This window comes from Prionailurus bengalensis, chromosome A2 (assembly GCF_016509475.1).
Source record: "Prionailurus bengalensis isolate Pbe53 chromosome A2, Fcat_Pben_1.1_paternal_pri, whole genome shotgun sequence".
NCBI classification, from domain to species: Eukaryota; Metazoa; Chordata; class Mammalia; order Carnivora; family Felidae; genus Prionailurus; species Prionailurus bengalensis.
In genome coordinates this window covers 2,095,847-2,112,873 of record NC_057348.1, presented here as the reverse complement: position 1 = coordinate 2,112,873, position 17,027 = coordinate 2,095,847, and positions in this window count along the sequence as shown.

Below are 17,027 nucleotides of genomic sequence, written 5' to 3'. Positions count from 1 at the left end.
CTTAGGGCAGCAGGCCTGTCCCCACGTTGTAGGTCATGTAAACGAGGTTGTGCTCCTCCCCCAGGGGAGACTTTAGTGTGATAATGAGGTAAAGGTAATTGCCAGTCACTCCAGAGGTCACTCCAGGTCCATTTGCACAGGCGTGAGTCTGGGACAAGACTGTCCAGGCAGTCAGTGTCACCTGAAGGGTGGTTTTAGGTTTCATTTGCCTGAGATAAACCAGAAAGAAGAACTTAAGGAAAAATGTGGGACAAAGGGCAGTGGGTACATGCGGGTGGACAGTAGAGGTCAGGTCTTGGGGTGTAGCTGGTGACAGTATTTGTTTGCAAAGGTAAAGTTTAGCTTAACAGAGAGTCTTTTCCTATCTGGAAGCACAAACATCAGGTAAACATGAATGTTCCCTGGCACCTGGGGGGCTCAGTCGGTTAAGTGTCCGACTCTTGATTTCTGCTCAGGTCTTATGGTTCATGAGTTCGAGCCCTGCATTGGTGTCTGTGCTGACAGTGTGAAGCCTGTTTGGGATTCTCGCTCTCCCTCTCTTACTGCCCCTCCCTGCTCTCTCTCCCTCTCAAAAAAGAGAAATAAATTTTAAAAAACAGTAATGTTTTAAACAAGAGGCATAAAAACTAGAATCCTCCTCCTCAGTTCATCCCACCCTGTGTTATTCTTGCTGTGTTGGAATCCGGTTTTCCCACTAGCTCCAGTAATGTTTTCACAGTTCAGTTCCCTGATTCTATGGTTATCAGAATCCTGTCTTGTCAAAAGTCCTTTCCACAAATCCCCTTGAAAATGAAGCACTTTTGCAGAAGCACCAAAGCAAAAACAATAGCTGTAAATGACAAAAGACTACATACAATATGGCCATGGTTAAAGATCTGACGAGAAGCTTTGAATGTGGCAGACATGGACATTTGGTTATTTCTGTGACAGTCACAACTTCAGTAATTAGAATTACAGGTGCTTCCATACCAGGGCATATCAGATTTCTAGGAGTTTCATCTAATTTCTAGAACACTTATATACCCACCCAAATACAGCCTAAAGAAGGCTTAATATTACTTCTTATTTGACAGAGCTTCCCATGTAGTTTAATGTATCCAGTAAGTCTACTTCAACATAAATCCTCTAGAATGTTCCAGGAACCCTTCTGGGGAAATCCCAACTTTTTTTCCATGTCAAGAAGATTTAGAATTTGATTTGGGGAAGTTGATCAGAAACATCAAAAGGAGTTTTAAAGCACTTGGTCAAGTAGAACCATAGGTCACTGTGAAACAACATGTTGGTTATTAACCAAAATGACAATAAAATAAAGACAAATACAGCAGATTATGTGGTTGTTGGCAAAACTTAACTTTTAATATTCTTAAGTAATCAAAGACCTGATAAACATAGGAAATTACGTTGGTGAAACAGAATCCCTGTTTTCTAGGCATGACCATTAGAAGATTAAAAAAACCTTTCATAATCTTTTATCAAGAACACTACAATAGTTCAAAAAACTTAATTTTCTTTTATCTGTTAAAAAGATAAAGTTCCAGTTTTACCTAAGTGCACTATTGCTATTAAAGCTTATTTTGAAAATCCTTATAAGAAATCCATTCGATCTTATCTGTTTTGATCACATATAAAATTCATTTTCCAAGATTCCTTTTTCATAAGCCTGCAACTTCCTGTGTCTATTTTAGCCGGTCCCTTGTTCTCTCCCATTCAGAAATAATCAGCTTTACTTTAGAACAAAATTACTTTTGTTTCCCTCAAAAAAAAAAAAAAAAAAAAAAGAAGCATTTCCATTCCTCATACCTTTTCTTACCAAAAACATTCTAGTTTCTTACATAGAGAGTTGATGCTGTTATTATTTCTAGAATTAAATATATATTAATTATATTTCTTAAAAAAATTTTTTTAACGTTTATTTATTTTTGAGACAGAGAAAGACAGAGCATGAACGGGGGAGGGTCAGAGAGAGGGAGACACAGAATCCGAAACAGGCTCCAGGCTCTGAGCTGTCAGCACAGAGCCCGATGCGGGGCTTGAACTCATGGACCGTGAGATCATGACCTGAGCCGAAGTCGGCCGCTTAACCGACTGAGCCACCCAGGTGCCCCAATTATATTTCTTAACTTTTAGAACCTCCAATTACTGGTGAAAACTAATCAGTGAGCAATTGTGAGCTGTTTATTACATCAGCATTCTTTAGATTGGCAAACTTATGAATATGTTTCATAATTTCTAGAAACATATGCTTCTTACTAGTATGATCTTTCAGTAAAGCATAAGATGTGTTTATCAACAGACTCAAAATTGTCTTTTTGTAATAAGACAAAAGTTAGGTAAACTTGGACTTGTTTACCAAATGTTTTAGCATTTTATTTGCAAACATTTATTATTCAGTGAACTCCCATCACTTAATTTAACATAGCAAAATTCTTAGCTTTATTTTATCTTTCTATCTATCTATCTATCATAGCAAAATTCTAAGAATGGGAGTTACCAAAGAGATTTGGAAAGCAATTTAAGCAGACATACTGTAAAACATAATTATTACTAAAAAGTTCACCTAAAACTTCTTACATCTATCTAAATAATTTGCTTCTGGCAATTATGTTTAGATTATCCAGGGACTCTTCATGAAACGATGAAAAAAAAAATCAGCCATCATTCTAAGTTATTTTTGTTGGCAAATTTTGCGACAGAGTGAACATGAACTTATTTGATGAGTAAGCGTAGGTAGGATAAAAGTTTTCTATTTAATGTTATTAACTAAAGACATGCTTATTTCAGTTAGCAAACTTCAGTTAGCTTTTATTTATTAAAGATTAATCCTAGATCATATGAAACTGAGAAACATTTGGATTAGTTTTTATATTTCTGAAAGTTTTAGAATAGCCACCCCTTATCAGTTCTTGCCTTCAAACCAGATAAACAGAACTATTCCACAAATTAATTTTGGCAAATACCATACAATGCATACATAAGCATATATGAACAGATGCAGAGACCTTATAGTCCCTAAGATTTGTGGAGATGTTTCATTTGTTCAATTTCCAATTACTTCCTCTCCCTCTTTGTTTGTGATGAGAAACCTCTCCCTAAAGTTTGCACTTCAAAGAATGGCTCTTAGATATTAGAAAAGATGGGTAGAAAGTCTACATGACAGAGGCACAAAGAAAGTGTCCAAGTTTCTCCAAGGACTTTGGTTTCTCAGGACAACATGAACCTTTGGAGATAAAGAGGGGAGGTTTGGGAATTGGCCAAAATGACAGGCTGAAGGAGTTTGCCTTGTTTTTGGATAATTCTTGGGCCGTAATTAAAGATAAGGACATTCGCAGGGCACCCGGGTGACTCAGTTAAGCGTCAACTTCAGCTCAGATCATGATCTCATGGTTCATGAGTTACAACCTCACGTCGGGCTCTGTGCTGTCAGCTCAGAGCCTGGAGCCTGCTTCAGATTCATTCTCTCTCTCTCTGCCTTTCCCTCCCTTGTACTCTCTCAAAAATAAAACATTTTTTAAAAAGATAAGGACATTTGCTCTCAATTCCTCAAAGAATTGCATTGCAACTTAAATGACATCTTGGGTTGATCTACCCATCCAACTACATTATCCTCAGTTTACTTCTTTCTCTCTGGGTACCTGGTTTTATTTTACCTTAGGAGAGAAAGCCTAAATTCCTATCAGGCTGAAAATATCAGCTTCCAATGTTGCCAACTTTTGACCACAGAGCTACTTTAAAAAAATTCTTTTGAAGATCGTGTCAGTTTTCAGCCCAAACAGTAAATAACTGATGGCAGTATTGAGTAACTTATCCCCGCCCCCTCCAAAGGAGGATGCAAAGGATACTGCCTTCCCAGGATACAGAGTCACTCCCAAATTTGGCCATAAGGAAGAAGTGACAACCTGCGTGTCCCAGGCAGGCAGACAAAATGAGCCAAGCAAGAAAGCAACAGCTGTACCTGGGAGAGAAAGGACCAATAACCAGTGGGTCTGGATTTGGAAAGGAGGAGGCATCATGTAATTTTATCGTCTTATCCTACCAGCCCCTGAACATCAGCCTTCAGCTGGTCACTTGTGGGAGAGCCCAGGAGAAATTCTAGTCCTCTGTTCCCTCTGTGATGGTGGGGGTGAGGGTGAGTAGCCACTGATTTTTCTAACTCTTCTCTGAATTTCGTACAATCTGCTGAAAAGATCTGCTGCTGTTCAGAGGACAAGAATTCTTTGGGTAGGAGCCCAGGACAGATCCATAAAGAACGTTACCTAGGAAGACCAGAAGCTGGCAAGCCCTGCCTGTCCCGGGTGCTTCTGACTTCCAGCATTTACCTGAGAAACCTGCATACCCCCAGGCCTAGAGAATGAAGGGAAGCTAAAACGGGCAGATGGGGCCGCATTGTGATAAGGGGAATTTGCACTGAATTTAATTTTTGTTCTAATTTCTGTTCTTCATCTTAAGGGACTCCCTAAGGCTAGTTGTTACATTTTTTTTTTTTTTTTTGTGCTAGGTCTCTCCACAGGTGCCAATAAATTGATTTTTTAGGATGACAACTCTTCTAAGTTTTTTTTTTTTAAATTTTTCTCTCAAATATAGCCAATTCAAAGGATCCATCATCTGGTCATTGATGAGTGGTATCTGTCAATAGCAATTCAAACCATGAAGGCTTTTTGTGGCCCAAAGAGGCCTCACACAAGAGACTATGAAATATGCAGTGTTTACAAGATCCAGAAAGTTCATTCCCAGAGAGTGTAAGAAAGCAAAGGCCTTCATTCATAGGCAGCAAGGATGGTGTAGTCCAGTTCCCAGGAGAACATGAAATGCCTCCAGCCACAAACCCCCTTCACTGGGCAGGTGCTCACTAACAAAGTAATGACGATTGAAATGACAAAGACCCCTCATGGACTGGGACCCTTGATGACAATTCCCCTGAGACTTGGCATGGCTCAATTGTGCTGCTTGGAACTCCAGCCTATTCAACGAGATGTGATGTCGCACCCCATTAAGTGTACCATCCAGATGGTGGAGCCCAGAAAGAATATTCTCAGTGGTCACAAAACCATATTCTCAGGATATAGAACAAGACAAAAGTTTTTTTTACATGCACATTAACAGCTTTAGCTGAATCTTGGGTCTCTCAGAGCCAAACTACTACCTCTCTCCCTGTGCCTATCAATTGTGTGGCTTTGGCTTTCAGATGTCCCTTAGCAGCAGACTTTCCCTCATGTGCACGTTAACCCATGGCAGAGTTTGTCCAGAAAGACGTGGTCTGGTGAGAGCAGAGCAGTCACCAGTCTGGGACACAGGCTTGGACAGCAGCCTCACGTGCAGAGTTCTGCCCTGTGGGTTCCCTTATAACAAACAACACAACAGAGAAAAACTAGGACCATCTCTGAGAAAAAAAGGACCACTAGAGTTGCTAATCCCAGGAAACCAGTTCCACAAATAAGTTCTCCTGCTAATCTAAGTTTAGAAAAGGAAAAAAAAAAAAAAAAAGGGAAGGAGACTCACCACTGCTTCCACTGGACTGTGCAGGTAGACACCCAAGACTCCAATGTAAGAATTCTTAGTTTTTGTCAGCTCTTCTCAGAGGTCCCAGGATCTTTCTACTGCAACAGGTGTGGGGTGAGCAGTACCCAGATAGTGAGGTCTCCTAGCTGGCTTGCCAAAAGTGTTGGGGAGGAAAAATTTCCTATACCCTTCAAAGGTTCTTCTGGCTGGTGTAAGAATTACATTGACATGGGACACATTAATAGGAAGAAATCAAACTTAATTTTGTAACATATGGGAACCTAACATACAAGAGAAATTCAAAGACAGGTACAATGAGGTATGTATGCCATCCTGAGCATAGGAATGGGATAGGGGCCTGGGGCTTCAAAGGGGAGGAGGGCAAATTCACAGGCCAATAAGAAGAGATGTTTGGGGGCACCTGGGTGGCTCCGTCAGTTAAGTTTCCAACTCTTGATCTCGGCTTGGGTCATGATCTCATGGTTTGTGAGTTTTCAGCCCCATGTTGGGCTTTGCACTGACAGCACAGAGTCTCCTTGGGATTCTGTCTCTCCCTCTCTCTGCCCCTCTCCTGCTGTCTGTCTCTCTCAAAGTAAGTAAACAAACTTAAAAAAGCAGATGTTTGGTAATCAGATGTTTGCCTTGTCATACAGATAGGTCACTCAGATAAGATTTATCTTTTTAATTGACTCTTATCTGGGAAAGGCCCCCAACTTGGATTTTTCTAGGTAGTTAAGGGAGGGACCAAAGTTTCTCTTCGGGCATTAGACTCACAGGGTCTCTATTGCCTGCAGCTCAAAATAGTCCTTGTGCAAAAGTGGCATGTTTTAGATTTGATCTGAATCCCTTCAGGAGTGAAATATATTGAGTAAATCTAGGCCGGCCAAATAGAGGCCCTGAGCTTCTAGGATGTCATTTATCATCATCTCTATTACATTGGGGATGGGAGAATTAATGGCAGGAACATATGCATCTAAACTTCCATTGTTAGAGTCCATTCATTGCCACCCAGTTTTAACCTGGCACATTAGGCTACTGCGGGGGGGGGGGGGGGGAGGGCTAATGACCTCAGGATTAAGTGTGTTTCTTTTTCTTATGTTTGTTTATTTTTGAGAGAGGGGGGGGAGGATCAGATAGAGAGAGGGAGAGAGAGAGGGAGACACAGAATCTGAAGCAGGCTCCAGGCTCTGAGCTGTCAGCACATGTCTTACACTGTGCTGCATTTACTGTTTGCAATGGCAGAGGCAGTTGCTAATGCCAGTTGGCATTCCCTGTGGATGATTAGCATCCTGTCTGTGGTGCCAGCTCTGATTTTTTAAGTTAGCATTTGTTAGGTGGAGCCCAGAGCCCTAGGGTTTCTAACGAACAGTCCTGGTTCAGCAAAAATCCAAGGGGAACTGAAGTAGAATTGATCACACACAGCTCTAGAAGAGGTGCATGGCACACTTGAGGGGCCAGATGGGAGGTCACTGCAAGTGCCAGCAGAGTGTCTCCTGTAGAGAGAATACAGTCAGGTCATGTTTCATGATGCATTCTGACCACCTCTGCCTTTTGTTGTGTTGTATGGTCCTTTCACACTTAATGTCATCATCGATGTGGTTGTCCTGTGTCCCCATTCACTCCTCGTGTGTCTCGTGCCTTTGTTCCTACAGTCCTCTACTACTTTGTTTCGCACTAATATTTTCCAGTAAAGCATTTCCGTTGGTTTAACTACATTTTTCAGTATTTTTTCTTTTTTAAAACTTGGTTGTTTTATGATTGCCGTATACACCTAATCAGATCAGCTTCAGATTTAGGATTGCTCAATTCCAGTGAGGTACAGAAATGTTACTCCTAGGTAGTTCTCTTCCCTCCTTTATGACACATTACTTCTCTATATGTTACAAAGCCAACAATGCACGTTGTAATGGATACTTTATCATCTTGAATCATTTTCACCTCTTTTCCATTACAGTTTTGCTCCTACCACCTCCTTTGTGCTGTTATTGGGAAGTAGATTACAAATATTTAATACATCATATGTGTTATACACCCAACAATACATTATAAACATTCTACACCATTGCCTTTGAAGTCAGGAAAGTTAAGGAGAAAAGTATGCATTTATGTCACTGCATTTATCATTTTTCTTTATTATTGTAAACAATTTAATGTTTGTTTATTTTTGAGAGAGAGAGAGAGAGAGACAGCATGAGCAAAGGGGGTGAGGAGGGATGAGGGAGAGGGAGACACAGAATCCAAAGCAGGCTGCAGGTTGTGAGCTGTTAGCACAGAGCCCGATGCAGGGATTGAACCCATGAACAGCGAGATCATGACGTGAGCCGAAATTGGACACTTAGCCAACTGAGCCACTCAAGTGCCCTGTTCTTTATTTTTTTCATGTGGATTCAACTTTCCATCTTGGAACAATTGCTATCATTTTTTTGTTTTATTTTTTTTTTCAAGTTTTTATTTAAATTCCCACTAGTTAACATACAGTGCAATATTAGTTTCAGGAGTAGAATTCAGTGACTCATCACTTACATACAACATCAGGTGTTCATCATGACAAGTGGCCTCCTTAAAAAGTGCCCTCCTTAATACCCATCACCCATTTAACCCATTCCCCTGTCCACCTCCCTTCCAGCAACCCTCAGTTTGTCTCTATAATTAAGAGTCTGTTTTCTGGTTTGCATCTCTTTTTTGTTTTTTCTGTTTATCTGTTTTGTTTCTTCAGTTCCACATATGAGTGAAATCATATGGCATTTGTCTTTCTCTGACTTGTGTCACTTAGCATAATACTTTCTAGCTCCATCCATGTTGTTGCAAATGGTAAGATTTTATTCTTTTTATGGCTGAATAATATTCCATACACACACACCCCACACCTTTACCCAGTCATCAGTCGATGGACACTTGGGCTATTTCTATATCTTGGCTATTACAAATGATGTTGCTGTAAACATTGGGGTGCGCGAATCCCTTTGAATCAATATTTTTGTATCTTTTAGGTAAATAGTAGTGCAGTTGCTGGATCATAAGGTAGTTCTATTTTTAACTTTTTGAGGAAACTCCATACTGTTTTCCAGAGTGGCTGTGCAGTTTGCAATCCCACCACTAGTGCAAGAGGGCCTCCCTTTCTCCACATCCTTGCCAACACCTGTTGTTTCCTGTGTTGTTAATGAGGTGTGAGGTGATACCTCATTGAATTTTATTTTTATTTCCCTGATGCTGAGTGCCATCAAGCATCTTTTCATGTGTGTTGGCAATGTGTATGTCTTCTTTGGAAAAATATGTATTCATGTCTTCTGCCCATTTTTTAAAGTGGATTATTGGTTTTCTGGGTTCCGAGTTTTATAAATTCTTTATATGCTTGGATATTAACCCTTTATCAGATATGTCATTTGCAAATATGTCTTTCATTCCAAAGGTTGCCTTTTAGTTTTGTTGATTGTTTCCTTTGCTGAACAGAAGCTTTTTATCTTGAGGAAGTCCCAATAGTTTATTTTTGCTTTTGTTTCATTTGCCTCAGGTGACCTATCTAGTAAGTTGCTACAGCTGATGTCAAAGAAGTTACTGCCTGTGTTCTTCTCTAGGATTTTGATGGTTTCCTGTCTCACATTTAGGTCTTTCATCCATTTTGAATTTAATTCTGTGTATGGTGTAAGAAAGTGGTCCAGTTCCATTATTCTGCATGTTGCTGTCCAGTTTTCCCAACACCATTTGTTGAAGAGACTTTTTTTTCTTTGGATATTCTTTCCTGCTTTTGTCAAAGCTTAGTTGACCATACAGTTGTGGGCCTATTTCTGGGTTTTCTATTCTGTTCCACTGATCTATGTGTCTGTTTTTGTGCCAGTACCATTCTGTCTTGATGACTACAGCTTTGTAATATGACTTTCACAATTGCTTTGGCTATTTGGGATCTTTTGTGGATCCATACAAATTTTAGGGTTGTTTGTTCTAACTCTATGAAAAATGCTGGTGGTATTTTGATAGGGATTGCATTAAATGTGTAGATTACTTTGGTTAGTACAGACATTTTTAAAAAAATGTTTATTTATGTTTGAGAGACAGAGTGTGAGCAGGTGAGGGGCAGGGAGAGAGGGAGACACAGAATCCAAAGCAGGCTCCACGCTCTGAGCTGTCAACACAGAGCCCGATGCAGGGATCTAACTTACAGACTGCAAGATCATGACCTGAGCCGAAGTTGGACGCTCAACCTACTGAGCCACTCAGGCGCCCCATTTTCTTTTGTCAGTGTTTTATAGTTTTCAGAGTACAGGTCTTTACCCTCTTTGTTAGGTTTATTCCTAGGTATCTTAGTGCGTTTGGTCTAATTATGAACGAGAATTATTCCTTAGTTTCTCTTTCTGCTGCTTCGTTATTCATATAAAAATTCAATACATTTATGTATGTTGATTTTGTATTCTGAGACTTTAATTAATGTATCAGTTCTAGCAATGTTTTGTGGAGACTTTTGAATTTTCTATATAGAGTGTCATGTCATCTGCAAATAGTGTAAGTTTGACAACTTACTTGCCAATTTGGATACCTTTTATTTTGTTTTGTTGTCTGTTTGCTGTGGCTAGGACTTCTAATACTATATTAACTAACAGTGGTGAGAGTGGACATCCCTATCTTCTTCCTGACCATAGAAGAAAAGCTCTCAGTTTTTCCCCATTGAGGATGATGTTAGCAGTGGGTTTTTCACATGTGACCTTTATGATGTTGAGTTATGTTCCCTCTATCCCTACTTTGTTGAGGGTTTTTATCATGAATGTATGTTCTACTTTGTCAGATGCTTTTTCTGCATCTATTGAGAGGATCATACCATTCTTATTCTTTCTTTTATTAATGTGGTGTATCATGTTGGTTGATTTGTGAATATTTAACCACCCTTGCAGCCTAGGAATAATTCCCACTTGATCGTGAATGATTCTTTTAATGTACTGTTGGATTCAATTTGGCAGTATTTTGTTGAGAATTTTTGCATCTATGTGCATCAGGATACTGTCCTGTAGTTCTCCTTTTTAGTGGAATCTTTAGTTTTGGAATCAGGCTAATGCTGGCCTCATAGAATTAGTTTGGAAGTTTTCCTTCCATTTCTATTTTTTTGGAACAGTTTGACAAGAACAGGAGTTCACTCTTTCAATGTTTGGTAGAAATACCCTGTGAAGCCATTTGGTCTTGGACTTTTGTTTGTTGGGAGATTTTTGATTACTGATTCAGTTTCTTTGCTGGTTATCAGTCTAAGTTTTCTATTTCCCCATTTTGGTTTTGGTAGTTTACATGCTTCTTACATGCTTTTACATGTTTTTATCCATTGCTTCCAGATTGTCTGACTTTGTGGCATATAATTTGTCATGATATTATCTTATAATTGTTTTTATTTCCGTGGTGTTTGTTGTTATTTCTCCTCTCTCATTCGTGATTCTATTCATTTGGATCCTTTCTCTTTTCTTTTTGGTAAGTCTGTCTACGGGTTTATCAATTTTATTAGTGTTTTCAAAGCACGTGTTCCTTGTTTCATTGATCTGTTCTACAGTTTTTTGTTTGAAGTTTCTGTATCATTTATTTCTGCTGTAATTATTATTTCCCTTCTGCTGGCTTTTGGCTTTGTTTGTTGTTCTTTTTCTAGCTCCTTTAGGTGTAAGGTTAGGTTATGTATTTGAGATTTTTATTGCTTCTTGAGGTAGGCCTGTATTGCAATATACTTTCCTTTTAGGACCACTTTTGCTGCATCCCAAAGGTTTTTGACCATAGTGTTTTCATTCCTATTTGTTTCCATGTACTTTTTAAATTTTTTTCTTTAATTTCCTGGTTAATCCTTTCATTCTTTAGTAGGATGTTCTATACCCTCCATGAATTTGTGGTCTAAATTTTTTCTTATGGTTGATTTCAGGTTTCAAGTGTTGTGGTCTGAAATTATGCAGATACACTCTCAATCTTCTGTACTTGCTGAGGCCTGATTTGTGACCTAGTATATTATCTATTCTGGGGAATGTCCCATGTGCACTGCTTTAGGATAAAATATTCTGAATATATCTGTTAAGTTTTTCCCATCCATTGTGCCTTTCAAAGCCTTTGTTTCCCTGTTGATTTTCTGATTAGGTGGTCTGTCCACTGATGTAAGTGGGGTGTTAAAATCTCCACTATTATTGTATTATTATCAACGAGTTCCTTTATGGTTGTTATTATTGATTTATATATTTGGGTGTTCACAAGTTGGGGGATAAATATTTACAATTGTTAAATCTTTTGAAGGATAGATCCCTTAATTATGATGTAATGCCTTTCTTCATCTCTTGTTACAGTCTTTGGTTTATTTATTTATTTATTTATTTTATGAAATTTATTGACAAATTGGTTTCCATACAACACCCAGTGCTCATCCCAAAAGGTGCCCTCCTCAATACCCATCACCCACCCTCTCCTCCCTCCCACCCCCCATCAACCCTCAGTTTGTTCTCAGTTTTTAACAGTCTGTTATGCTTTGGCTCTCTCCCATTCTAACCTCTTTTTTTTTTTTTTCCTTCCCCTCCCCCATGGGTTCCTGTTAAGTTTCTCAGGATCCACATAAGAGTGAAACCATATGGTATCTGTCTTTCTCTGTATGGCTTATTTCACTTAGCATCACACTCTCCAGTTCCATCCACGTTGCTACAAAAGGCCATATTTCATTTTTTCTCATTGCCACGTAATATTCCATTGTGTATATAAACCACAATTTCTTTATCCATTCATCAGTTGATGGACATTTAGGCTCTTTCCATAATTTGGCTATTGTTGAGAGTGCTGCTATGAACATTGGGGTACAAGTGGCCCTATGCATCAGTACTCCTGTATCCCTTGGATAAATTCCTAGCAGTGCTATTGCTGGGTCATAGGGTAGGTCTATTTTTAATTTTCTGAGGAACCTCCACACTGCTTTCCAGAGCGGCTGCACCAATTTGCATTCCCACCAACAGTGCAAGAGGGTTCCCGTTTCTCCACATCCTCTCCAGCATCTATAGTCTCCTGATTTGTTCATTTTGGCCACTCTGACTGGCGTGAGGTGATACCTGAGTGTGGTTTTGATTTGTATTTCCCTGATGAGGAGCGACGCTGAACATCTTTTCATGTGCCTGTTGGCCATCTGGATGTCTTCTTTAGAGAAGTGTCTATTCATGTTTTCTGCCCATTTCTTCACTGGGTTATTTGTTTTTCGGGTGTGGAGTTTGGTGAGCTCTTTATAGATTTTGGATACTAGCCCTTTGTCTGATCTGTCATTTGCGAATATCTTTTCCCATTCCATTGGTTGCCTTTTAGTTTTGTTGGTTGTTTCCTTTGCTGTGCAGAAGCTTTTTATCTTCATAAGGTCCCAGTAATTCACTTTTGCTTTTAATTCCCTTGCCTTTGGGGATGTGTCGAATAAGAGATTGCTACGGCTGAGGTCAAAGAGGTCTTTTCCTGCTTTCTCCTCTAAGGTTTTGATGGTTTCCTGTCTCACATTCAGGTCCTTTATCCATTTTGAGTTTATTTTTGTGAATGGTGTGAGAAAGTGGTCTAGTTTCAACCTTCTGCATGTTGCTGTCCAGTTTTCCCAGCACCATTTGTTAAAGAGGCTGTCTTTTTTCCATTGGATGTTCTTTCCTGCTTTGTCAAAGATGAGTTGGCCATACGTTTGTGGGTCTAGTTCTGGGGTTTCTATTCTATTCCATTGGTCTATGTGTCTGTTTTTGTGCCACAGTCTTTGGTTTAAAATCTAATTTGTCTGGGGCACCTGGGTGGCTCAGTTAGGTAGGTGTCTGACTTTGGCTCAGGTCATGATCTCACGGTTCGTGGATTCGAGCCTTGCATTGGGCTCTGTGCTGACAGCTCGGAGCCTGGAGTCTGCTTCAGATTCTGTGTGTGTGTTTCTATCTCTGCCCCTCTCTAGCTTGTGTTCTGTCTCAAAAATAAATAAACAAACATAAAAAAATAAAATCTAGTTTGTCTGATGTAAGTGTGGCTACTCTGGCTTTCTTTTGATGTCTGCATGATAGATGGTTCTCCATTCCCTTACTTTCAATCTGCAGGTGTCTTTAGATCTCAAATGAGTATCTTGTAGGTAGCATATAGATGCTTGTTTTGTTTGTTTGTTTGTTTGTTTGTTTGTTTTGACACAGAGAGAGTGCAAGTGGAGGAGGGGCAGAGAGAGAAGGAGGCACAGAATTTGAAGCAGGCTCCAGGCTCTGAGCTGTTGGCATAGAGCCGGATGCAGGGCTCAGACTCATTGATCATGAGATCATGACCTGAAGTCAGATGCTTAACTGACTGATCCACCCAGGTCCCCCTAGATGGGTCTTGTTTTCTTCCCATTCCGATATCCTATGTCTTTTGGTTAGAGCATTTAGTCTATTTACATTCAGAGAAATTTGTCATTGTTTCTAGGGATATTTCTGTTTCTTTCTAGTCTTTGTCACTTTTGGTCTTTCTTTCCCAAAGAATTCACTTTTAATATTTTTTGCAGGGCTGGTTTAGTGGTCAGTAATCCTTTAGTTTTTGTCTGGGAAATTCTTTATTTCTCCTTCTATTCTGAATAATAGCCTTGCTAGACAGAATATTCTTGGCTGCAGATTTTTCCCAATCAGCACATTGAATATATCATGCTACTCTCTTCTGGTCTGCCAAGTTTTGTGGAGAGACCTGCTGCTAACCTTATTTGTCTTCCCTTGTAAGTTAGTGACTTCCTTTGTCTTGTTGAATTTAGAATTTTTCCTTATCTCTATATTTTGCAAATTTTTTTTTAATTTTTTTCAACGTTTTATTTATTTTTGGGACAGAGAGAGACAGAGCATGAACAGGGGAGGGGCAGAGAGAGAGGGAGACACAGAATCGGAAACAGGCTCCAGGCTCTGAGCCATCAGCCCAGAGCCTGACGCGGGGCTCGAACTCCCGGACCGCGAGATCGTGACCTGGCTGAAGTCGGACGCTTAACCGACTGCGCCACCCAGGCGCCCCTATATTTTGCAAATTTAACTACACCATGTCTTGATTTTGATGTGAGTTCTTTGTGCCTTCTGGATTTGGATGTCCGTTTTCCTCCCCAGGTTAGGGAAGTTTTCAGCTATTATTGCCTCAAATAAACTTTCTGCCCCTTTTCTTCTTCTCCTGGGACTCCTATGATATGAATATTATTACGTTGGATTGAGTTACTGAGTTCCAGGAGTCTACTCTCAAGATCTATACTTTTTCTTTCTTTATTTTGTTCAGCTTCATTTTTTCTCCATAATTTTATCTTCTATATCACTTATTCATTCTTGTGCTTCTTCCATCCTTGTGTTCATTACACCTACATGGTTTCAAATCTCAGTTACAGCTGAAATCCTGACTAGGATCTCAAGTTGTTTGTTGCTTTAAATTCAGCTTCAGGCATACTATTTATGTCTGCTTCAGTTAGATCCCTGGCCATGACCTCTTTTTATTCTTTCTTTTAGGATGAATTCCTCTATCTTAGAATTTTGTCTAGGTCTCTGTCTTCTTCTCTGTGTTAGGAAAGCCTGTGTCCTCCTCCTGGGCCAGCAGTACCTGCAGAGCACAAGGAGGTGGGACTTGGTGTAAGCAGGTTAGGTAGCCAGTGTTGATGCTGTGCTGTTTACTGAAGTTGGTTTATGCTGAGGGGTGGGGTAGGGAAATGGCACCAACCAGTTCTTTTGCCCCTGAATTTGCTGCTCTCAGGGATGCCCTCCCAGAAGAGTGAACAAAGGCGCCCTAGGTTTTTTTCAGATCGCTATTCTTACACTGTGTCTGGGTTGCTTGTCTCCCTGGAGTAGTGCAGTGTACTTTGGGCTCTGTCCAAAGCTGGCTGATGTTTATTTTCTTTAAAAAATTTTTTAAATGTTTATTTTTGAGAGAGAGTGGGGGAGGGGCAGAGAGAGAGAGGAGGAGACAGGGAACCTCAAGTAGACTCTGCACTGTCAGCACAGAGCCCAGTGTGGGGCTTGAACTCACAAACCAGGAGATCATGACCTGAGCCAAAACCAAGAGTTGGATGTTTAACTGACTAAGCCACCCATGAGCCCCACGAGCTTGCTGACTTTTAAAATTACAAATTTCAGGGACCTGGTGTGGCAGGGACCTGCACTGGTCCTATGGGAAGGGTCTCACCATGCTGGAATTGATGCAGGTTTGACTCAGAAAGGCAGCCATACCAGATCACAGGGGCATGGCATTTGGAGCAAGCAGGCTAAACAGCCAGTGTCCATTTAACCACCCCTCAACAGGTGTCTCTGTGCCTATGCTGAGGGGTGAGGGAAATGGCACCTGTGGGCTCTTCTGTCCCTTGAGAGGTGACTCTGCGAATGTCACCTCTCACAGATGCACTCCATAAAGAGGAAAGTCTCTCCCTCTGCCCCTTTGGTGATCCTGAGATCATACAGTCAGCCCCAGGATTGTTTGCCTGCCTTCTCTCTAGGAGTAGGGCAGTGGTCTCAGGTCTCTATCCCAGACAAGCATGCCAACCTCTGAAACTCCAGTGTTTGAGCCCTGCTGGTCCGCTCCTCTCATTTTCCAGACAATGGTTTTGGAGAAGTGTTCTCCTTGTCCCTATCCCTGTGTGATCAATCTTCTCTCACCTTTCTCTGCAACCGAGGCTCCCTTTCCTCCATGGCACCCGCCATCTGTTTCTCCCCCAAACCACATCTCCACCCTTCCTAACTTCCTCAGTGTGGCCTCGCCTCTCCCTCTAGTTATGTGCGGTTTGTTCTGTCAGTCCCCAGATTGATCTCTTAGGCATTCAGAGTGATTTGATGCTATCTACCTGCATTAGAGGGATGAGGCAAGCCTGGAGTCCTCCTCCCATGTTGCCATATTAGCGCCACCCTTCGATTGCTACCAGTTGAAGGAATTTTCTTAGTATTTTCTTATAAGGTGCTTCTCTTAGGAAAAAAAATTCTTCGATTTTTGTTATTTGGAAATGCGTTCATTTTGCCTTCACTGTTGGAAGTTAGCTTTCTGGATGCAGATTCTTTATTGGCAGCTGCTCATTCTCTCAGCACTCCACAAATGTTATTCCATTCCCTTTGACCTCTGCTGTCTCTGCTGAGGATCAGCACTTGTCTCATTGTGGTTCCCTTTTAGGTGACAGGTTTTTCTCTTGCTGCTTTCGTGATCCCTCCTCAGGCCTAACTTCCACATTTTTTTTTAAATTTTTTTTTCAACGTTTTTATTTATTTTTGGGACAGAGAGAGACAGAGCATGAACGGGCGAGGGGCAGAGAGAGAGGGAGACACAGAATCGGAAACAGGCTCCAGGCTCCGAGCCATCAGCCCAGAGCCCGACGTGGGGCTCGAACTCCCGGACCGCGAGATCGTGACCTGAGCTGAAGTCGGACGCTTAACCGACTGCGCCACCCAGGCGCCCCTAACTTCCACAGTTTTTACTACGATATATCTGCTCGTGGATCTATTTGCAGTTTTACTCTTTGGAATCAGTCCATTGAGCGTGTAGAGGCGTATTTGATTTTCAATAATTTTGGATCATTTTTAGCCATTACTTCTTAAAATTTTTTAAAATATTTATTTTTGAGAGAG